This window comes from Chenopodium album, chromosome 11 (assembly GCF_948465745.1).
Source record: "Chenopodium album chromosome 11, dcCheAlbu1.1, whole genome shotgun sequence".
NCBI classification, from domain to species: domain Eukaryota; kingdom Viridiplantae; phylum Streptophyta; class Magnoliopsida; order Caryophyllales; family Amaranthaceae; genus Chenopodium; species Chenopodium album.
In genome coordinates, this window is record NC_137844.1 from 37157501 (window position 1) to 37182266 (window position 24766).

Genomic DNA, 24766 nt, shown 5'->3' on the forward strand with positions numbered 1-24766 from the left:
TAATAATCAAGCTGCTAATAAATCAACAAGTGGCATGCTCACAAGAGAGGTTAGGTGAGGACCATTTAGAGAAAGGGGGGCAAAACTTGCTCCCCACTCCTTCTCAAATAGCCGGCCAACACAACACCAAACACCCAATTAGTTCGCGCCACGTGGTAGCCCCACACTTGGGAACCAATGCACCCAAGGTGGGCTGTCATTGCTGCTACTCCCCTTTCGGCCCAGCAGGCCTAGCACCATGTGTGTGGGCTGCTCTTGGCCGAAGGCTGTTGCTAGCAAGCTACGCACCATGTGCGGGCTGCTAGCTGCAACATGCTAGCACGCCACGCACTAGGTGCGGGCTGCTAGCCGCAGCTTGCTAGCAAGGCGCAGCACAGCACGCCATGCTGCTGCTAGCTGCTGCGGGCTAGCGCGCCATGCGTGCTGGCCCTGCTGCTAGCTGTTGCAGCATGGCTGCTAGCAAGCACGAACATGCGCGCTTGGTGCTAGTGTACTGCTGCCAGCCTAGCTAGCCATGGTGCGCTAGCACGCACCAGCCAGCCTAGGCTCGGCTTGGTGCGCTTGCTAGCCACCTTGCTAGGCCATATGCCCCTGGCACTCGGTTTGCCCGGGGCATTTCGATGCTAGGGGTATTTTAGTAATTTTGTTGATTTATTAGTAATTTTCTCGTCTCGTCTTTCCTTATTTTCGACTCGACTTCCAACGCTCGGTTTCGACGCTCCAAGCTCGAATTTCCGACGTCTAAATATTAATTACTCGGTCAACTCATTAATTCCTTCCGAATTAATTCGTCGCTTTGGTTCGTTAGTTGTTTGGGTGTGACCCGAAGGGTTCAGTCAAGATTAAGCTGTAATATTAATTATACATTAATATTACTGATCGGAAGCAGCCTCCACCCAGGCATTCCAATCACTTGACCTCACTGAATAACTAGCTTTCTAATAATTCCGAACCCTCTATCAGAATAATACACTTGTTCGAAGGACACCATTCCTTTCACACCAATCCTCGCACGCACCAAGCGCATAGCCCTTATTCCTCGGCAGCCACATGCGGGCTGCGTGAGCAACCCAGCTGGCCAAGGGAAATTCGTGGCTATTGTGCCTCGGTTTGCGTGCTAGTGCCTCGGGATTATTTCCCTATTTTGTGTGACGTTTCTAATTAATTTTAAACTAATTTTAGAATTAATATTTTGAGCAAAATGAAATTAAAACAAATCCAACATAATAAATTCATCCAAGTGCACAAAACCAAAATTATTTCCAAGAACTATTCTTTAATAAAATTGGTTCAACTTGATCCAATAAAATGAATAAGGCAATACTCACTATTAATTTAATTAATTTAAATTAATCATGAGATTTTGACAAAATAAAGGGGAGTTGGAATTATGAACACAAATATTCAAATAAAGATTCCAACTTTAACTTGTGAATCCTTGAAAAATTATATATTCCAATATGAAGATAAATGAAATTTCTATCACAAGATTCAAACTTTATGATTCCAATCAACTTAATACATGATTAAATTAGAAGTTCAACCAAAAATTCATGGAATTTAGTAACTCAAAGTTTCAATCACTTAAAACAATTAAAGATTGAATCTTTAGTACTTAAAAGCCTCAAAGAACAAATTTTTCACACTTAATGCAATGGATTTGCAATTATGTGAAAATATAAACCAATCTTTCAAGCACCAATTACTACAAAGTAACCATGCTTAAAGAGGTTTAAAATTGCAGAAAAACTAAGGAAAGAACCAAATACATAATCACCATAAATATCCATTAAGATTCAAGGTTAGAAAGACTTAAAATTTTTCGTCAAAACAAAAAATCCCTCGCAAAAGGCATTTCTGGTCGGATTTTGGCCAAAAACACAGTCTTAAAAGGGTAAAACCATTTCCAGAATACCTTCTTAACCCAAAATTCACTATTTTTGGGCGAAAACCTGGGTTCGGGGCTGAAGTCAGCTCTAATACGGGCTTAAAAATAATAAAACGAAGCTACTAATCTAATTAGCAACATAAAACCAGAAAAATTAACCATAAAAACACATTGAAAATTATGATTATATAAATAAAAGAGCAAGGTTCTGATACCACTATTGGGCTTCGATGAGTCTAACTCACCGCGGAAGAAAACCCGAGCCAAGACCACACTCACAATTAATATAATCACAAGACATAATTAACTTAATTAACAAGAATTAAGGAAAGATTAATTACCTTTTACGCGTGCTTCGCTCGTAACCCGAGCTCTTACTTGGGAAAGCTTTTAGTCTCGCTCACGCGAAGACCTCTTACGGAAATCCACCTGCAACTCAACCCCGACAAGGTCCAATGCTTGAGGTTAGCTAAGCCCGACCTAATACTCAAGTAATTATATGTGTTTAAAGGTTTTCTCAATGGAGATGCCTTTTCTAACATCTTACTCAAGTGAACAATCCCTTGCCTTGGCTATTTATAAGGAGTGCTTCCTTGTGAATTCCACTCATCTTTCAATGTGGGACTTTTTCACAAAAAGATCCCACATGGAAAGAATGTTGAATTCAATCCTTAGTTAAATAAACCAAGGAATAACAAAGTAACAAGTGTCACATGGTTAGGTGAGGACCACTTCCTCACTTGCTCCCCAAGGCAACTCACATGCATTGTGAGCTAACCATGTGCCACCCAACCTTGAGCCCCAAGTTGGGTTCGGTTGGGCCGCCACCTTTTGGCCCGCGTCCATGACCCGCCACCCGGGTCCGCGGCCCGTTGCCACATGGCATTGCCAACGTGGCACATTGCCACTTGGTGGCTGCCAACGTGGCACGCTGCCACCTTGGCGCGCTGCCACGTGGCACGCCGCCACCATGGTGGCTGCAACGTGTGCTTCCACGTGGCGCGCTTCCCTAGCTTTTTGCGCGGCTAGGGTTTTTACTTGTTACTTGAAGCATTTTGCCGTCTCGCCAATTCCTAAATTTTGGCTCGACTTTTAAGATTCGGTTTCGACGCTCTAAGCTTGGAATCCGACATCTTTGTTCACAATACTCGAGTGACTTATTAATTCCTTTTGGATTAATTCGTCGCGTCAGATCGTTAGTTGCTTGGGTGTGACCCGAAGGGTTCAGTCAAGATTAAGCTGTAATATTAATTACTTATTAATATTACTGATCGGAAGCGGCCTCCACCTAGGCATTCCGATCACTTGACCTCACTGAATAATTAGCTTTCTAATAATTCCGAACCCTCTATCAGAATAATACACTTGTTCGAATGACACTATTCCTATCACCTTTATGGGATCTGCCCCTGTTTAAACTTGTTTGTTTAAGGAAGATCATGGAAATGGATACCATACATTAAAGAATGGTAATAAATAGGCGGAAACATTAAGGCATATTATAAGTAATTACACCTTCTCACAAGACACTCAGTAACAACCTTAACTATTAAAGAAAGGACCAACTCTACCTAAAGCTTAAGCTTATATTTTAAGCCCAAGATCTATTTGTATACTCTATAACGCCTCCTCGAATGAGAGCCCTTTGGGCTTGAAGTATGGATGCAACATGGGATCCCTCATAACTAGTGCAAAATATTCCACTTGAAGCCGTGACCTTTGTGTCACAGTTACTTTTGAACCATCAACCATGTTAATTTTCAGGAAAACTCTTTTTGACTTTGGCTGAGTTGTCTCTAACATTAATAGACTTCTAGAATCTGCTGTCAAATTGTAAAACACTCGTAAAACATAATTCCTCCATTTTTATTTAGTTAACGCATTTCATTTGGCACACATATTAAGGAGAAGTGAGAAAGAAAGGTTGAAGATAAAAATACCCTTATACTTACCCACCCACCCTTACCAGCGAGTTAGCTACTGTACCACTAACGAGCACCTTTCTTTCTCATCATCACCATTCACCATCATTCTCTCTCCTCCTCTACTAACGGTTTGCACCTCCATTATTCTAGATCATCTCACCTCTAAGTTTTATTTCTTTCCTCCTTTTAGCAATTAAAACAAAAAAGCACAAACTATCTGTCTAATTCTATACGATTGAAGGTTTTATCCTCTATAGCATAGAGGGTTTTGGGCGGCAGTGGTTTTGGGAGGTGGCATCGTCGACGGCGTGGTTGGGTGGAGTTAAAGGAAGCAAGGAGAAGCTTTGGGGATTTTAATTTATTAATGGGGTTTTATTTGGGAAATTGGGTATGTTACAACAATACAACTTACAAGGAAGAGAAGAGAGAGAAGTGGTGATGGTGGTGGCGGTGGTGGTGGTTGTTGTTGTTGTGATTGTGATGGTCTCATGGTGATGATTTGATGATGGAAGTGGTGGAGTAGGGAAGGTAATGAAGGAGTGAGAAATCAGATTATTTGCTAAAGGGAGGAGAGAGAAGATGAGTTGGGAAATTGGGAGGATAAAATTGACATTTTAACATATAAAACTTACCTAAAATAAGGTCGTGTTAACTAAAAGGAAAATCTTCCAATTGCAGCCATTTAAAGTTTGGTTATTTATTCAGTATTTTTGGTGAGCTATCCAATTACTGTTTGCAACTTGCTCTTACTGTTTGTTAAGAAAATTACACATGTACCCCTCAACTATTACATGAAAAGACGCACGTACCCCTCCACTGGTACTTGAAAAGACAATTATACCCCTAGATAAACAAATTTTGTTTATTTGGGGAATTAACTGGGTATAGCTCGAAAATTTGTAAATAATAATCCCAACTTTGCGCCATTTTCTTTTAATAATCCCAACTTTGGATTATTCTGGAATAATTCCAACTTTTGGGATTGTTTGCTTTCTTCAATCCTAAACCGGCCAACAAAAGTCAATGACCTGCTATCATAAGTCATGTGACACGTGTCACATTGTGATTGGTCCAAAAAAATAAAAAAAAAATAAAAAAAAACTTTTTAAAAAATTTGAAACCCCCACTCAGCCCCTCCACCACCGCCCACCGGAATCCCAAACCCCAGCCTCAACCTCCTTCAATCCCCTTTACCCCACCGGCAAACCCATCCCAACCCTCCCGGCTCTCGCCGCCCAGCCGCCACCTCCTCCCTTCCCGTAAACCCCCTCTCTGTCCTCGAAACAACCAACGAAAATCCTCCACTGCCACTCCAAAAGCCCACGAAACCCCTCCCCCGCCATCGAAACATCTGGGCCAAGAATTTACAGGTAAAAGAGAATGAAATTGCTACACTTTTGATCGAGAAGTAGGAGGTTGAGAATTCGATTGAGCAGCTTCAGGCTTCGTTGAGGATTTCTGAAGCTAAGGTGAATCAATTAGAGGAGAAATTAGTGGTTCGTTGGTGTTATGGAAGGAGGGCGATGGGTGGTGGGTAACAGCATAGGCGCAGCACTGGGAGGGGTAGGGGCGACCTGCCGGCGTTAAGAGTTGGGTGGGATTTGGTTGCTGTGACAACCGTAAAGGGGTAGTGGGGGCTGGGTGGGATTTTCGACCACTGCTCCCTCATATCCATCCGTTTCCGCCTCCTTCTCCGCCGATTTTTGGCCTCTCTTCCCCGTCCAATTCCAACAACCCCCTCCCTCGATGGTGCGGCTGGGCTGGGTGGACAAGGAGGGGTGGGGGCTGGTTTTTTTTTTAATTAATATTTTTGACTAATTAGGTCTCTATATGTGGCATTTCTGTAAAAAAATAAATAAATTAACATTTTCAACCGGTAATAGGTCAAAGGGATTGAAAAAAGCAAACAACCTCCAAAGTTGGAATTATTCTAGAATAATCCAAAGTTGGGATTATTTAAAGAAAATGAAGCAAAGTTGGGATTATTATTTACAAATTTTCCAAAACCTTAAATGATCATTTTTCAACACGCAAACCGATGAAAAAATTGAATTAGATTGCAATTTACAATTTATAACAACTTTTGAACTGTAATTTGCAATTTTTTTTAAAATGACTGTAATTTGCAAAATACAAACTTTAAATGACTGTGATTTGTAAATTTTCCTAACTAAAAAGAAATTTTCTAAAAAGGAATGTGTATCTAAACATGGGCACGGGCCGTGCCCGTGCCGCCGCGGGCCGTGCCTGGCCGTGCCGGGGTGGGGGCCGTGCCGTGCCGGCTCCGCGGCGTACCGTGCCGTGCCGTGCCTGAAATTGGAACACCCCAGCCCACGGCACGGCACGGCCCACGTGCCTAGCGGGCCGTGCCGTGCCGGGCCGCGGGCCGAACCGTGCCACCCTTCTTTTTTTTTTTAAAAAAAAAAAAATAAATGATAAAAAAAACGAATTAAAAACAACAATGCATATAATAAAAAAAAATACGAGTGCGATAATCCGAAAACACAAAAAATTGAAGAATAACTTATTTTATTATATGACGGTAGCCGGTACGAATGTACGATAATTCAATAATACAAAATTACAAAATAAGTAATGATAATTAAAAATCGTACAATAGTGTATGAATATTGAATAACTTCATTTATTATACGGAATACGAAGTTCGATAATACAAAAAGAATACAATAGTGTATAATGTAAATATGTAATCATGTAATTATTATTGGTCGTCTTCGTCTTCGCCTTCGTCTTCATCTTCGTCTTCGTCTCCTAGAGGTTCAAGTTCATCCGCCAATTGATTGGATTGAGAAGTATGAGAACTAAAAGAAGTCGACGTTCCTTCATCGTCGTCGTTTTGTGCATAAGTACGATCTTGAGAACGAGTTTCTGAAGGAATTGTGTCTTCGATAAGTGCAATTACTAGATATATCAAGGATCACTATTATGGAGATAATAAGTTCATTCTATTGGGGCGTCATCCTCTGTTGCTAGACTATGAGAGATAATCTTTGGGCTAGTCAAATAGCCCAAAACCCTTTAGAATGGATCCTATATTGGTCACACACAAGGGTATTGGGTTAAGCAAGTTAGAGGCCCATTAATGGGCCTCATGAGCAATCAATTAGTCATAAGCATGAGTGGGCTAAGTATAGTTTGAGTGGGATTAGGAAGTGGGCTTGGATTTGGACTTGGGCTATTATTTAGAGATATGATCTATAAATAATAGCCTTGCCTAGGGTTGAATATAGAGGTCACAATTAACAATACAGTGAATTGTGAATCAAGCAACCACCATCCAAAGGCCCTCATCCTCCCTCTCACACACGCACGCCTCTCCTCCCCTCTCACCCACGGCCGGCCACCCCTAGTGGCCCTCGTGGTGTTGCGCGGTGGTTCTTGCCTGGTTGATCGTTCGTCCATCTCCGTAGAAGGTCGATAGAAGTGTTCTTTCGCGACTAACTAGCATTAGTGGAGGTCTTAATCTGTGCCCGTGGACCAAGTAGAGGAATCGCATTTGAGGTTCTTTATCTCCCCATTGTTCTTGCTCGATCGCCGTGGAATCACGCTTCAAAGGTATAATTCTTACTTCTTTATGTGTTATGCATGAGATCATTGGTTTGGTGCTATATGAATATGATTCATGTTAATTCCGCATTTAGTACCTATAATCTCCTACAGTGGTATCAGTTAGCCTCTTGCATCTACATATATTGAGTAATAATTCTTTGATAATCCACAATTTTAATTCAATTAGGAGGGAGAATATTTAATTATGAGTCAATTGTTATATTAAATGTGATTTAACAATATAGAATCATTAAAGGTGTTTAATTTTCTCCATATTAACCATAAATTTGATCCGAATTTGCCCTAATAAAAATCGAAATTCGAACCCCTAAAACCCTAATTTCGAAATTTTCGAAATTTAAACCCTAATTTGTGAAATTTGTGTTTAAATTTTGATTTAATTCGATGGTAATATGTTTAAGGAATTTAATCTATTTGATTACATGTTAAAATTATGAATTTTTCATGGTCAAATTATTTAATTTAAGTGTTAAATTAAATTGGGGATTAATTTCATCAAGAACCCTAATTTCAAAATTGAATATGATTTAATTTTGGAATTAGATGGACCACATTAAGTTTTAATTAATTTTTACAAGAGTTGTTTTGATTAATTAAAATATTTTTAAAAAAAAAAAAAAGGGGAAACAGCAGCAGCACCGCGGCTGGGTGGCGCTGCCACGGTGGTGCCGCTGCTGGTGATCCAGGAGGGAGGGGGCGGGGCTGGGTCAGGCAGCAAGGAGCAGCGCAGCAGTGCCGCAGGCTTGCGTGTGCTGCTGCTGCTGCTGTTCCTGCGTTACTGCAGGGGCAGCAGCCACCGTGGCCGGCTCCGGCTGGCCACACCACGGTGGCTGACGTGGTTCTTCATAAAAAAAAAAAAAAAAATTTATTTTATTTTAGATAAAATCAGATTTCAAAGTTTTAAAAGATAAGTTTAAATTTTGAAAAGATAATTAACAAAATTAAAGTTGTTATTTTTGTTAAGTTTGGATAATTATGGAGCAAAAGATTCTATAAGGATAATAATTGATTAAATAATGTAATTATCTCATAATTATTTATGGATAATAATTGATTTAAAATATGTGATTGGCAAGTAATTAGGATAGAATTCCTAAATTATTTAGGATAATCATGGAAAATAAATATGATTTATATTCCATAATTTCAAATAAGATTTGATTCTATCTCATACCTAAATTAAAATATATATGATATTTTATAATTGGTCATGATTAATATGTGATATTATCTAATTACAGTAATTAATTAAAATATGAGATATTTATAGCCATGTTTCCTTTATTATAGACATTCGATGTTGTAGTTTAGGAAAGCATGATGAGTGATTTATTACATGGCACTTTATAATATATGATATTATTTATTGCTATATATAGACTAGTATGGCCCATAGATTCTAAAATACGATCTGCGCATCGTGATGTATTTTTGTAATCTAAATGCGGTCTTCGTACCGTTGAGTATTTTGTAATTTATTTTATTTTATTTAAATAGTAGATAGAATAGAATAAATTTACAGGTTGCAGTTGATCCAAAAGCCAATGAAGTGAAGGCCCAATGGAGCAAGATGGATGAGATCCATGAAGATCCAAGTGGGAGCATTTTACTTTATTAGTTTTCTTAGGATTAAGGGGCCATACTATGTCATGTTTTATTGCATTAGTAGATTATGCATGTTTAGGTTTATTTATGTTGCTTGATGATGCGCTAGAGTTCACTATATAATCACAACATAATAAATCCAGATCCCAGTAATATTGAGGCAGCTTTTCCAATTAAAAACCCGATGAAACCTTTGACATTTGTGATGGGTCATGCCAAAGCTGGGCATCATAATTTTCATTGGGGAGTGGGGGTAGGACAAATTCTACACTTTTAATTGGTTATACTCAACAGGGTTACCTAAAGACAAAGTTTAGAACCTTGAAGCTAAGGGTAATAATTAAACATGTGATGATTAATTATTCAACCAAGAATTACAAGAGTTGTAATCAGTAAAGAGTTTACTCACCTTGAAAATGTAATAGTTGATGGCAGGGCCAAAGTCCGGTTAATTATTGCACAAATAAAGGATCTTGGAATCATTTTATTCAATAGGGATCATTTAAATATTGAATGAATGCTTTAAAGTTACCAATAAATTCTAAATTACTTATGGTACTTTAAAGTTATTAAACATAATTATTGAATTTTTCCTCGTTTTGTTTTTGTTTGTAGATGAATAACTTATATGACAACACAGATTTACCAATGAAACTCAATTTAAGGCTTAATCTCAGAAATTACAGGCAATGGGAGGGCGAATTGAGAAATGTTCTCACAAGTTTCAAGCTTGATGCTCGCCTATATGTACCCGTTGAGAACAAGTGTGCTCCTGGTCAGGACCCTGAAATGCATGCAAAATTAGTTTTGGATGCAATAAAGGTCAAGAACCTAATACTGGAATCTATTCCAAACTGTTGGTACAATAGGTTCAGACGGTATGAGGTGACCAACTTATATCAATGTCTTCGTGCTATCTGTAGGGGTGGCATGGGGGCATTGGGTAGTGGAGGTGTCAACGATCCAAATGTAAGAGAGATCGTTAACTCGATCCCTCAGATTTACTATTCCTGGGCTGACAGTTTAAGGTATGAGACTTACCGGATTCATGGTAAGATAATGGCAAAGAAACTCTTGCCTGGTCAGTCTGTGAGGAACCATGTTAATGAATTGGTTGATATGATCAACCAAATGGATGTCCTCGGGAAACCGATCGATGATGACTATGCACGTGACATTATCTTGTTCTCGCTCCATGCTGGTTTTGACATTGTGAGACTTTCTCATAATGATGAGGGATCATCAGCAAATTTGATCAACATCTTACTTAACCATGCTGAGGAGTTCCTGATAAGGAGAGATTGCCAGTGCTTCTATTGTGGTGGATGGCAAGTCCATACACCAGGGTGTCCCCATTATGCACCAGTGAAAACAGAAGGTAAGGTGTTACTTGATGTTTTTGTTGTAGAAATTAATCTTACTTCATCTTCCACTTGGGTATTTGATACCGGTTGTGGTGCTCATATCGTCAATGACGTGCAGGGCTTGAAAGGAAGTAGGAAGCTGGATCCAGGAGAAGTGACACTTCGAGTAGGAAATGGAGCAAAAGTTGTTGCACTTGCTATTGGGAGTTATCATTTGAGACTACCTTCTGGATTAATTTTAGTACTTAATAACTGTTATTTCGTTCCCAGCATTACTAAAAACATTATTTCAGTTCCAGTTTTAGATACTGAAGGCTTTTCATTTGAAATAAGAGACAAACGTTGTTTTATTTCAAAAGAAAACATGTTATATGCTAATGCTAAGTTAATTAATGGTTTGTATGTTTTAGAATATACAACTCATGTCTACAACATTGATCATAAAAAGCAGAAAACAGATGGTTCAAACCCAACTTACCTATGGCATTGTAGGCTTGGACATATTAACCAAAAGCGCGTCCAGAAATTACATAAGGATGGACTCCTTTCTTCTTTTGATTATGAATCATTTGAAAACTGTGAGTCATGCTTGCTTGGGAAAATGACTAAGTCACCCTTTACGGGTATAGGTGAAAGAGCTAGTGACCTTTTGGGGCTCATACATACAGATGTGTGTGGACTAATGAGTTCAAAATCTAGGGGTGGATTTAGCTACTTCATTACTTTTACTGATGATTTAAGTAGATATGGTTACATTTACTTAATGAAGCACAAGTCGGAAGCCTTTGAAAAGTTCAAAGAATTCCAGAATGAAGTACAAAACCAGCTTGGGAAGACAATTAAGGCACTACGATCTGATCGTGGTGGCGAATATCTAACCCAAGAATTTGATGAACATCTGATTAATTGTGGAATAATTTCACAATTAACCCCTCCAGGGACACCTCAATTAAATGGAGTGTCAGAAAGGAGAAATAGGACTCTACTTGATATGGTTAGGTCCATGATGAGCTTTACTGATCTTCACATATCATTCTGGGGATATGCATTAGGAGCGGCTGCAAATATACTAAACAGAAGCCCGTCCAAAGCAGTTGAGAAGACACCATATGAATTATGGACTGGAAGAGTTCCAAAATTGTCTTATCTCAAGATTTGGGGATGTGAAGCCTATGTAAAACGTTTACAAGGCGATAAACTACACCCTAAATCAGACAAGTGTTTCTTTGTGGGCTACCCCAAAGAAACAAAAGGGTATTACTTCTACAATCGCGAAGATGACAAAGTGTTTGTTGCTCGCGATGGTGTCTTTCTAGAAAAGGAATTTCTATCTAGAAAGCCAAGTGGGAGTAAAGTGGTTCTCGAAGAAATTCAAGACGAGCAACAAATGGATGTGGATAACACCACATCAGAGGCGAGGGCGCATGAAACGATTAATCATGCGTCGGAGCAAGCTAATTCCACCAGCGAGACTCCTATCGTCCCACTTGAATCTAATTCATGCGAAAATCTTCAAGGAGTTGGAGAGAAAATTTCTACTGTTGCTCCTACCCCACGTAGGTCTGACAGAATCAGAAACAAACAGTTTGTCGATGTTCTGTTAACTGAGGATTCTGAAATCTTCTTATTGGAGAATGAGGAACCCACAACCTACAAGCAAGCTTTGGTGAGCCCCAACTCAGATAAATGGCTTGAGGCCATGAAATCCGAAATGGAGTCAATGTCTGAAAACAAAGTGTGGACCCTAGTTGACTTGCCTAATGGGGTAAAACCCATTGGTTGCAAATGGGTCTACAAGATTAAAACAGACAAGGATGGAAATGCCTACATCCATAAAGCAAGACTAGTTGCAAAAGGGTTTAGACAGATTCATGGTATTGACTATGATGAAACCTTTTCCCCAGTAGCAATGCTTAAGTCCATTCGGATTCTTCTAGCGATTGCCGCATTCTTCGATTACGAGATATGGCAGATGGATGTCAAAACCGCATTCTTGAATGGGTTCTTGAAGGAGGAAGTGTATATGACACAACCTGAGGGTTTTGAAGATCCAGAAAATCCTAGAAAGGTATGCAAGCTTGAGAAATCCATTTATGGATTAAAGCAGGCATCCAGGAGTTGGAATCTTCGTTTTGATGAAGCAATCAAAAGGTTTGATTTTGTCAAAAGTGAAGAGGAACCTTGTGTATACAAGAAGTTTAGTGGGAGCAGCATAGTTTTCTTAGTCTTGTATGTAGATGACATACTTCTCATGGGAAATGACATACCAATGCTTGAATCAGTCAAGGAATGGTTGAAGAGTTGTTTTTCCATGAAAGACTTAGGTGAAGCTGAGTACATTTTGGGAATCAAAATCCATAGAGACAGGTCTCGAAGGATGATTGGACTAAGTCAAGAGACTTATATTGATAAGGTTCTTGACAGGTTCGAGATGACAAACTCCAAGAGAGGTTTTCTCCCCATGTCCCATGGCATTACGCTCAGTAAATCTCAATGCCCGGTTATGCCAGATGAGATGAGACGTATGGCTATCATTCCTTATGCTTCTGCAATAGGATCGATAATGTATGCCATGATTTGTACAAGGCCGGATGTTGCATATGCTCTAAGCATGTGCAGCAGGTTTCAGGCAAATCCAGGTGAAGCACACTGGACAGCTGCCAAGAACATCCTTAAGTACTTGAGAAGGACGAAATGAATGTTTCTAGTGTATGGTGGCGAAGATGAGTTGGTTGTCAAAGGTTATACGGATGCGAGTTTCCAAACAGACAGGGATGACTTCAGATCTCAATCTGGATACATTTTCTGTCTGAATGGAGGAGCAGTGAGCTGGAAGAGTTCGAAGCAAAGCACTGTCGCAGACTCTACAACAGAATCAGAGTATTTGGCTGCTGTTGAAGCAGCTAAGGAAGCTGTTTGGATAAAGAAGTTCCTGACTGAGCTGGATATTGTACCAAGTTCTCAAAAGGGTATCGAGATATATTGTGACAATAATGGAGCTATTGCTCAATCCAAGGAAGCTAGGTCACACTTCAAATCCAAACATGTAGAGAGGAAGTTTCACCTCATTCGAGAGATCGTTGACAGAGGAGATGTCAAGATGAGCAAAATTCACACGGATGAGAACATCGCTGATCCGCTTACTAAACCCCTTCCAATGCCTAAGCATGAGAAGCATACTAGTGCAACTGGATTGAAGCGAATGGTGTAATTAGAAGTTGTTTTTGTTTTGAGAAAACAAATTACATATGTAATACATTTATTTGCAGAATTATGTTTAATCAGAAATTATCTTTTCTCTTATTTAATTGTGGTTTCAATATTAAATAAAATGTCCAAAATAATTATGGATTGATGGGCTCATCAGGTTATCTATTCGATAGAGACCTGGTGTATGAAACCCCACAGGTGAACAAAATCCACATATTATTTAAGTTCCTAGTTCGAAATCATTAAAGTGGACATAAATGATTTCAATGAATGGACTAGCATGTAAGATTGATTGGATAGCTCGGTTTCATGGGCTATAGGAGCATAGTGATGAGGCTCGGTCAATCACATGGATATGCATGAATGATGCAGGATCGAACCATAGACCTACTTTGAATTTCAAGTATAGAACTTCCGGATATATTAGTGGATTCCTTTGACATGAGTGGAACATTGGTTTCATTCAATGGATGAAATAACTGTGGTACATTCAAACGTCTTCCCGTAACTGGAGATTATAAAGGGTGTTTCCTGGTTGTTTCAGAAGTTGAGTGGGAGCTTTGGTTGCCACAAGATTGGATAGAGTCTTCCTATTAAATTAGGAATGTGTCATGTTTTGGCCTCTTGAAGAGGGAGAATTCAGAAAATGCATGGCCGTGCTCAAATGAGTTATATAGTAACCATTTGTTTTGTAATTCTAACTCGGATTTCAAGAAACGATTTGTAGATTAATATAGATCGCATAAGATGCAATCATATTATCAAATCGACACAAAATGACTTAAGGAATTTGAATATTGCGCACTTGTCTCAGACAAGTGGGAGATTGAAGGAATTGTGTCTTCGATAAGTGCAATTACTAGATATATCAAGGATCACTATTATGGAGATAATAAGTTCATTCTATTGGGGCGTCATCCTCTGTTGCTAGACTATGAGAGATAATCTTTGGGCTAGTCAAATAGCCCAAAGCCCTTTAGAATGGATCCTATATTGGTCACACACAAGGGTATTGGGTTAAGCAAGTTAGAGGCCCATTAATGGGCCTCATGAGCAATCAATTAGTCATAAGCATGAGTGGGCTAAGTATAGTTTGAGTGGGATTAGGAAGTGGGCTTGGATTTGGACTTGGGCTATTATTTAGAGATATGATCTATAAATAATAGCCTTGCCTAGGGTTGAATATAGAGGTCACAATTAACAATACAGTGAATTGTGAATCAAGCAACCACCATCCAAAGGCCCTCATCCTCCCTCTCACACACGCACGCCTCTCCTCCCCTCTCACCCACGGCCGGCCACCCCTAGTGGCCCTCGTGGTGTTGCGCGGTGGTTCTTGCCTGGTTGATCGTTCGTCCATCTCCGTAGAAGGTCGATAGAAGTGTTCTTTCGCGACTAACTAGCATTAGTGGAGGTCTTAATCTGTGCCCGTGGACCAAGTAGAGGAATCGCATTTGAGGTTCTTTATCTCCCCATTGTTCTTGCTCGATCGCCGTGGAATCACGCTTCAAAGGTATAATTCTTACTTCTTTATGTGTTATGCATGAGATCCTTGGTTTGGTGCTATATGAATATGATTCATGTTAATTCCGCATTTAGTACCTATAATCTCCTACAGTTTCGGCATCCAACCAATCCTTGAAGCAAACACACATTTCAAGTGTTTCGGGTTTTAGTCTTGTTCTTCTATCATCTAGAACTCTTCCCGACGCACTAAAAGCTCTTTCGGAAGCAACGGAGGAGACTTGGATAGCAAAAATATCACGAGCCATTGCCGACAAAATTGGATGTTTCACGGCTTGTGATTTCCACCAATCGAGGATGTCGAGGCCAAACTTCTCTTCATCGTCCATGCCTTTTATGAAGTCGTAACTTAAGTACATTTGCAACTCCGAAACATCGCTTTGTGTTCTCCTTGATGATGATGATTCTGTACCTGAATACTTAGACATCAAGTTAGCAGCTTGTGCAAATAAACCTTTGGCCCGTTTACTTACATTTTTGGATGTTTGAGAAGGGGAAAATCGAGACACGGTTCCATATTTACTTTCATAAACTCTATATAAATTAAAAAATTCATCCGTCACCTTATTCTTAAAAGTTTCAACATCATCTTCAAAATTCATGTTACTATAATAAATATCAATTAATAAAAAGGTGCCATCATATTTTTGTCTAGGATCTAAAATAGAAGCAAAAATATAAATCTTAGGAATATCGGTGTAATATTTACGCCATTTATCCTCCATGGATGGAAGATATCCACGATAAACATGTTGTGATCGGTGTTCCGCAAAAAGTTGTGCAAGTAAACATGCATTGCTAAGAAAAGAATGAGCACAAGGATTATATACAGAAGAAAAACAATGTGTCATACCATATAGTAATTGTAAAAACTGCATATATTTTTCACAATTAGCCCAATCATCTTCTAGTAAAGCATTTTGTGGAAATTTCATATTATAAAAAAGTGTTAAATGAACCTTGTACTGGATTGCCCGACTCAACATTTCATAGGTGGAGTTCCACCTAGTTGGACAATCCGGTGCTATTTTTATGGTTTTTATCCGTTGTTGCCTGCAAAAACCTTTCCATTCTTGATATCTCATGTTAGAGCTATTAATAGACATAATAGAATTCCTTATTTTGTGATAAAATGGACCAATTGCTTCTGTTCCATCCTTCACACACAAGTTAAGAACATGACAAATGCATCTAACATGAAGTGCATCTCCATCTAATATAACATCGTTCAATTGGGATTTGACCAAATTCGCACTATATGTCATAGAAGTTGCATTATCGAAAGTCATAGACATGATTTTATCCCTAAGACTATATGCATTAATGGCTTCCATTAAATGATGTGAAATGTTAAGACCGGTATGAGGGTATTCAAGCATTTTGAAATGAATGATGCGTTTTTGTAACATCCACTCATTATCTAACCAATGACAAGTAACACATAAATAGTGAAGTCCGTACCCACCATCCCATGCATCGGCGGTTAAAGAAACTCTACTAGGAAGATTAGCTAATTCATTTACTAATTTCAATTTGTACTCTAGATAAGTCTTCATGGCAGCAGATCGAACGGTTTTTCGGGAGATTTTTTTGTGTTTTGGTTGTAGTGCTCGGTTAATATAGTTGTTGAAGGCATCATTTTCGGCGAAAAGAAAAGGTTGTTCTGCATGTACAATCATTCTCCCAAGTTCATCCCTATCTCTCTCGTAATTGTAAATGAAACCTTGTGGATGGAATTGAGAAATTTTAGGTTGGGTTGGATCACTAGATGGTCCACCACATTTTTTTGTATGTTTAGTAAGGTGTCCCGTCCCTCCCTTGGTATCGGCCGAGAAAATTTTACCACAAGTCCGACACTTGCATTTTTTTCCATCTTTACTTAATTGATAATGTGCCCAACATTCACTCTTTCTTTTGGTTTGAGCAAAATCCTCTTCGGTACACCACTCTAATATGTTAGGATTTTGGGTGGATGGTTCACTCGACCCGGAGGCTTGTGTTTGGCTACCTTGGGAAGGAGGAGGAAAAGGAAATTCATATTGTTGAAATTGGGTTTGTTGAAATTGGGTCCAAGGAGCCATATCATCCATTTGTTCTTGCCCTCCCGTGTTTTGGGGATGAAAGAAAGGGGTGGAAGTGTTTGGAAAGGGCATGTTAGGGGGGGGGCATAGACATTGAAGTGTTTGGGTTTGGTGATTCCCTACGTTTTGACTTGGCTTTTCTAGAGGAGGAGGAAACGTTCGGGTTTGATGCCATGATTAATTAATAATAATAACACAACTAACAATAACAAAGTAACAATTAACAACAATAATAATAACAATAACAATAACAATTAATTAGTAAGTACTTTTTATATAAATTAAATTTTTAAAAATAATTATAATAATAGTAGATTACTTGGATCAATGAGATCCCAGGTAGGAGAGGTTAGGAGCGACGTTGTCCAGAGTCCAAATCCCGCCTTAGACAGATTTCAACAATCCAAATAACCCACAATTAAAATAGAAAGTAGTTTTTATATAATTAAGTAGTTCCAAGAATACAATAATAATAATAATAATAATAATAATAATAATAATAATAATAATAATAACAATAACAATAACAATAACAATAACAAATTAAAATAAAGTTGAGTTAGATCTTACAATGACGCTTCAATGCTTTTCCAAATTTATAATTTCTCGAACTTATAATTTCCCGAATTTTTAATTTCCTGAATGTAAATATAACAATTTTTTTTTTTTGGTAGTAGACTAATAAAAGTAATAATAGTAAAAATGTAAAATTTATAAGAGAGTAGGAATTTTTTTTTTTCTTTTCACAAAAGAGAGCAAGATTGTATGATTTGTGGGAATTTGAGAATTGAGAATTTAAGAGTAAGAATATTAGAGAATAAGAGAGAACAGATGATTTGATGAATTGTGATATTTTTGGAGGAAAATATGAGGTATTTATAGGGAATTTGGGTGGGAAAAGGGGGGGGGGAAAACTAGCCGTTTTAGAGCTGTTGGAAAACGGCCATAAACGGCTAGTTTTCCAACGGTAAGGCACGGGCCGTGCCGTGCCGTGCCGGGCCGTGCCACATGCCGTGCCGGCGGGTCGTGCCAGCGTGCCGGCCCACGTGCCGGCCACCGTGCCACCCGCCGTGCCACGTGCCGTGCCCGTGCCAGAATCCGGATTTTTGTTCACGGCACGGCCCACGGCCCACAGGTGGGCCGCCGTGCCGGGCCCGTGCCGCCCGCGTGCCGGCACGGCCCGTGCCCATGTTTATGTGTATCTATACATACTTTTTTCAAAAATATAGCTTATAAACCTTTTATAATGTCGGGTTATATTGTGTTGTGTCATCGTATTGTGTTGTGCCGTGATATGTTCTGGTCCATGTCCATCCCAATTTGGCAATCCCCTCCGTCTTTACCCATATATCCACCATCCCCATTCCCCAACGGCCAACAATGAAAAATCAACAAAATCCCATTTAACTATTCAATAGATATTTAAGTTGAAACATATTTCTCCAAATTGAAGATGAAACTATGCCGTTTAATCAGTAGGACTTCAAGCTTCTCATTGAGAAAGGTATGTTCTGGGTTAAATTAGTACTCAACTCAGGGAAACAAAGGACTCTACAGAAGAATATTTCCAGTAGGTAAACCCAGTGAATCACCTCCACAATTCTTGATCAATGGATTCAAGAGGGTCTTCCTGTTACTCAGAATGAACTTCGTGTCATTATTAAACAGCTTCGCCATTTTCGCCATTACCAATATGCTCTTGAGGTCCATAACTCCATTTCTCTCACTCTTTTTTTCTCTTAGTTTGTTTCATATGTTGGGCTTTGATAAAAAAAAATAATTTTTAATTTTATTTTGTTGTTCTTTGTTTTTAATGTAATGTACATTAATAAAGCTTTAATTGAGGTTTTTTTTATATAGTTTGTTTATCATGGTATGATTTACAATTGGTTATGTAATGAGTTTCTGAAATTTAATAGAAAATAAGTGCCCAAGTGACAGAGTCCATGACTTTGATTAGGGTTGTCCACTGTTTGAGATCTGTATCTATGGTTAAATGAATTTGGGTAATATAAGTATTTGTTTATGTTAATCATGACTCATCATTTTACCTCGAGTACCGGAGATGTGGGTATGTCATTTAGACACTTCATTTTGAACAAAAATTGTGGAATCTTGTATAAAGTTGCCGTGTTTGATACTTGAATGTGTGCCTGTATCAGATACTTCTAGCCGAGTCTAAGTAACATAGGTCATGGCCCCTCATGGGTTTTTGTTGATGAATATGCTCTACAACTATACAAGTGCATTGTCTAGTTGCTTGTAGCTGATTGTGGGTCTTTGGCTAGCAATAAGCCAATAAGTAAGCATCCTCTAAAAAAGAGGTTAGCATATTATGTCTGGTTCTTGTCTTGTGAATCATTTGGGAACAAATGATTCGATGCATTGTCATTTGGGTTCTTTTCAATGACTTGAGTACAACATATACAACAATTGATTTCTCTCTTATACTCAAACTGCGGTTTTCTGCTTGGTCTAGAATCCAATTGATAAATGAATTAAGTGGTTGTATGAAATAGTTTTTAATGGCTGCATATTAGTTATTTTTTTATTTTTTTGTAAAAGACTGCATATTATATGTCCGAAATTCCACCATTTAATGTTCTTAATCCATCTGGGAGATTCTGATATAACAATTAATTCAAGAATGATTCAAATAATTTACTAGTGGATATTGTAAATAGCATCTAACTAACAATAGTTAAAATTTGGATGGCAATCTTTGCTGGCTATTAACCTCTGCCTGCCCAACCTCTTGGAAAGGTTGGTACGCTGGTAGCGAACTTTTCTTATATTTAACATTTTTGTAGACAACTCATTACTTACAATGTCCTAGACTCCTAGCAAAACTGTATAACAAGTCTACTAAACACTAATCGAGGCTATTAAGCCAAATCTTATAGCAGGTCAGCAGCCCTATCTGATCAAGAGCTAAGGCAGAGTTTATGAGCCATTGCCATCTGCAGACTCGATAACGAAGTGGAAAAGGGCAAAAAAAAAAAAAAAAATACATAATAAATACAAATAGAATAAAATTTTAAATAAAAAACCCATCACAGTGTCGCATTGTTTTATTCATAATACACCATTTTCTTTGCACAAAACAGTATTGTGAGAACTTGATGTCTCAGAATTTCGATTGTCAAAAGTCTAAATTTAATCGATTGTACTATTGGATATTTCTTATACAGCATGTAGATATCAAGTCATCTCAAATTCTCGCTGTAATGCCATTAACCTTTTCTTATATTCTCTATTCTCTTTAAGAATCAAAGTAATGCCTAAATCAAAAGGCTTGTTACTTGGTGGGTCATCTAATGCCAAAATAGCATGTAAAAGCCATGCTAGGATGCTCTTAACAAGTTTAAAAAGGCTCTATGCTTGATAGGTGGATAGTGTGCCTAGGGAGGTAAGCAGTAGAGAAAGAGGAAGGAGATACAAATTTAATGAGGTAGTATATCAAGAGGGTAGTGCTAAGTGATTGCTGTGTTTCTCAGCATCACGGATCATCCAATCTCAAACCTCATTCTGAAAGTGTAACTGGGTAGAACTGCTCTCCAGTTTTCTGTACTTACTTAAATAAGATATTGCATTCTTGCAAGTTGCAACTGTTATAAGTAGTAACTTACCTCATTGCTTGTTATTATATTTCTAGATAATTTGTCCATAACTGTACATAGTTTTAAGTAGGGTTGTTTCTTGTCCGATTCCTAATCTGACTGTGTTGGAAATAAGAAAGCAAAACTAGAATAGTAACGTTGAATTAAGCTAATGCTATTCTCATTCAAATAAACTAATAACAAATCATGCCTTATATAGGCTACAAAAACTGACAAAATAAATAAAAGAAACTAATTAGCATGCAAATCCTAACTCCTAAGTACGTGGGATGGTTGTTGATACTTGATAGTGCCCATAATTCTAGCCCACTACTACCACTACTAACTTCCTAGTTTGACTAAGTAAAAGCAATATTAAAACTAAATATCTAATTAACTAACTTTGAAGCACTAACTTTAACAGACTGCCCTTTTTTTTTTTTTTTTGGGGGGGGGGGGGGGGGGGAGCAAGCATTCTGCACTGTATGAATTTAGTGATACATAATTTTGTACTGTCATAAGATTTTAGTTCACCCACATAACTGTAGCAATTAAGCCTGACAAGTGTTTTTTTTTTTTATTTTTTATTTTTTATTTTTTTTTATTATTATTTTTTTATTTTTTAATCTACATTTGAAATGTCACATTTAACATAATATAAAACCATATATGGTCTAGGTGTGTTGGGGAAAGATATAAACAAAGATGGATTGCCTTCTCTTTATATGCGAGCTCATTGATTTTAAGCAGGTCATTAGACTTGATTGATTGAAATTGGACTTCTTATCTGCTGTTGCCAAAATAGGCAGTGTATTTCTGCTAAATAGAGTAAACACCTTAATGAAGATCTGTAGATCATAAAGCACTTTGGATTAGAAGATTAAATGTAATTCAGGTAACATTTGGACCTAGACAGTTTTATGTATTTTGTTTTTATAAGTCTGATACAAGTCAGAGCTCAAATCAGTTGAAATGTATATGTAAAGTGATGGTAGGGTAACATACATGTTATTGTGGACATGCTTCTGTACTTGTACAAATAATTAGTGATAATGATTGCTTTTTCAGTTCTGATGTGCAGACGTGGTTATTGTGTAAGATTTAAATAGCGTGATTCAGGACCTCTTAGAAATTGACTTTCAATAAGGCTAGCTCTTTCGTGTTTCTTATTTTACTAGACAGCGGCCTTGCATATATCGTATTTTCATAATTTATCAGGTTGGTCGCTAATGTTTTTATCTTTTAATTTCATTTCTTCTCTGTAACAGGTATCCAAATGGATGAGCGACAAAAGATACATGCATCTCTTAATTGGCGATGTTGCTATTCGTCTAGATTTGATTGCAAAGGTCCATGGAATTGAAGCAGCAGAGTATTACTTTAATAATACTCCAAAGCAGATGAGGACAGTTGAAGTTTATGGTGCACTTCTCAACTGCTATGCACATGCAAAATGTGTGGATAAAGCAGATGCTATCATGCATAAGATGAGGGAATTTGGATCTGCTGTAAATACTGTGAATTACAATGCTATGTTGAACCTTTACTACCAAACAGGAAATTATGAGAAAGCAGATGCCTTGATTTGTGAAATGGAGTCAAAACATATAACATTTGATAAAGTCACTTATGGCATCCTACTGCATATTTCTGGAGCTGATTCCGATGTTGAAGAAATTGAGAAAGTTCTGACAAGAACAGAATCTCATACAGAGTCCAATATTAGTTGGAAAACATATGCTGATGCTGCAAATCAATTTCTTAGAGTAGGATATGCAGACAAGGCTTTGGAGTCACTTAGAAAATCAGAAAAGTTGATACTTTTAGAAAAGAACAAGAATAAGGCTTTTTCATGTCTCCTTACTCTTTATGCAACAGCAGGAAATAAGGAAGAAGTGCTAAGAACGTGGAATGAATGCAAAAAAATTATGGTGGTTTACAACAGAGACTATATCTGCATCCTGCGCTCAATATTGAAGTTTGATGACATTGAAACGGCTGAAAATATTTTCAAGGAATGGAAAGCCAGTGATCTCAACAAAGATATCCGTACTCCAAATCTCTTGATCAGCTTTTACTGCAGAAATGGTCTAGTTGAGAAGGCTGAAGCCTTAATAGAGAATGTGATTTCGGAAAATTGGGAAAAACCTAATGCATCAACATTGTTTTGGATGTCATTAGGTTATTTCCAGAGGAATCAGATGCAAAAGGCAGTGGAAGCAACGCATTCTGCTCTCCTGAAATTTAAGGCTGGATCAAATTGGAAGCTTAACAAGGAAAACACGGTGGCCTGTCTAAAGTACTTGAAAGATGAAGGAGATGTGGACCGATCAGGTGAATTTGTATCCTTACTCAAGGACAAGGGATTTATATCAGAGGAAGGAAGTCACCAGTTGTTTGGTTATTTTCTGATAAATATGCATTTGATGATGAATCACTCGCCAATGTTTTAGATGGGAATGAAAACTGTATAAAGGTGCTGAACTGATCAAAATATGTGCTTTATCATCAGAAAACGAAATAGGAAATCGTTATCGCCCTCCAATGAAAAACAAGATGTGGTTTTTTTGTATTGCGGGTGCATTGTGTACAACTGTGTTAGTCATGCCAAAAAAAACAATGGAAGCAAAATTTGTGGGGGTTTTCTTTGGTTTTTTTTTATAAATTCATTAGCTAGATGCATAAGATTTACTCGATTATAAAACTCTAAGTATAGTGTATACGTGCCTTAACAAATTGTAATTGATACAATTATCTTGATGTTCTACTTATTGGACATAAAAATGCTAACATTGCATATTCTCATGGACACACATTAGACAAACTATAACTTTGTACTCGTATTTGTTTGATTCGTTAGCTTGGTTATAGTTTTAAGTTTTAACTTAAAATTTTGATTAAGCAGAATTTTCAAATTTGGGATATTTTTGTGATGTTGGATTAATTTGAAAATACGGAGTATAATACAGACAATGCATGCACATAGAACTAGTAAAAAATAAGGCAAATAGCATAAACCTAAATTTTAGGTCTTGTTTCTTCACCTTTATACAATAATATTACTATTTTGTATTAAAAAAAATAATAAAATATTTACTATAAGTAATTTGAGTTCAATAAAAAATAGTTTCATGTTTCCAAAAAAAAAAAAAAAAAAAAAAAAAAAAAAAAAAAAAAAGTTCTTAACTTATAGAGATGAGACCAAAATGTGAATTTTATATAGAGTACATATAGTTGATTATTAAGCCTTTATTCTCTTCATTTTTAATTAATACTGTTCAAAAAAATAATTTAAGTTAAGCTAAAATAAGTTTATTTAAGAAAAAATAAGTTACTTTTAGTAAAAAAAAAAAAAAAAAATGAATATTATCAAAAATATGTATAATATGAAATCATATAACTAATATATAAAGCTAAACTTTTAGCTAGGCTACAAGACAGTGACACTTGGCGTTCTAACTTTTCGCAAAGTGTCGCGCCACGTTGAATAGATTTAGATAGACTTCATAGTATAAAAAAAAATTAAGTTTAGAATTCTATTTTCAATCAAATTTGGATAGAATTTTAGGATAAAATTGTTAATTTAGAGTTTTATTTTCGATAAAATACCAATATTTCATATGTACAAATTGAATTATAATTTAATTTAAAAAATATTTTAGATTATAATTCTAAGAATTATTATATAAATTTTTTTTAATATCATAATATTTTTGTAGCGAAAAAAGTGGTTCAAAACGTAAAACATCCATTTATAATATATATATACTAATCGGTTAAAATAATATACTTCACTATCTAATATAATTTTATTATATCAATTAGGGTCGGGTCATGAGTCATCTTGATTGGATCGGATCACAGGTTACAGACCAAGAAATGTTCAACCCTTCCCCAAAGCTTTGGGTTTGGGTCAACTCAACGGGCTTTAAACATTTTTTTTTTATTTAATTTATTTTTTGCTAATTTTAAATTTTTT

General features: G+C 37.3%; 1 pseudogene across 1 annotated transcript; it reads left to right on the forward strand.

Moving 5' to 3' along the window:
• Nucleotides 1–10068: 10068 nt before the first annotated feature.
• LOC145566569 (pentatricopeptide repeat-containing protein At2g20710, mitochondrial-like) lies at nucleotides 10069–23551 on the forward strand (annotated as a pseudogene). Its single transcript, XR_014095448.1, has 3 exons — nucleotides 10069–10122; nucleotides 18726–18892; nucleotides 22056–23551. The product of XR_014095448.1 is annotated as a pentatricopeptide repeat-containing protein At2g20710, mitochondrial-like (transcript).
• Nucleotides 23552–24766: the final 1215 nt, after the last annotated feature.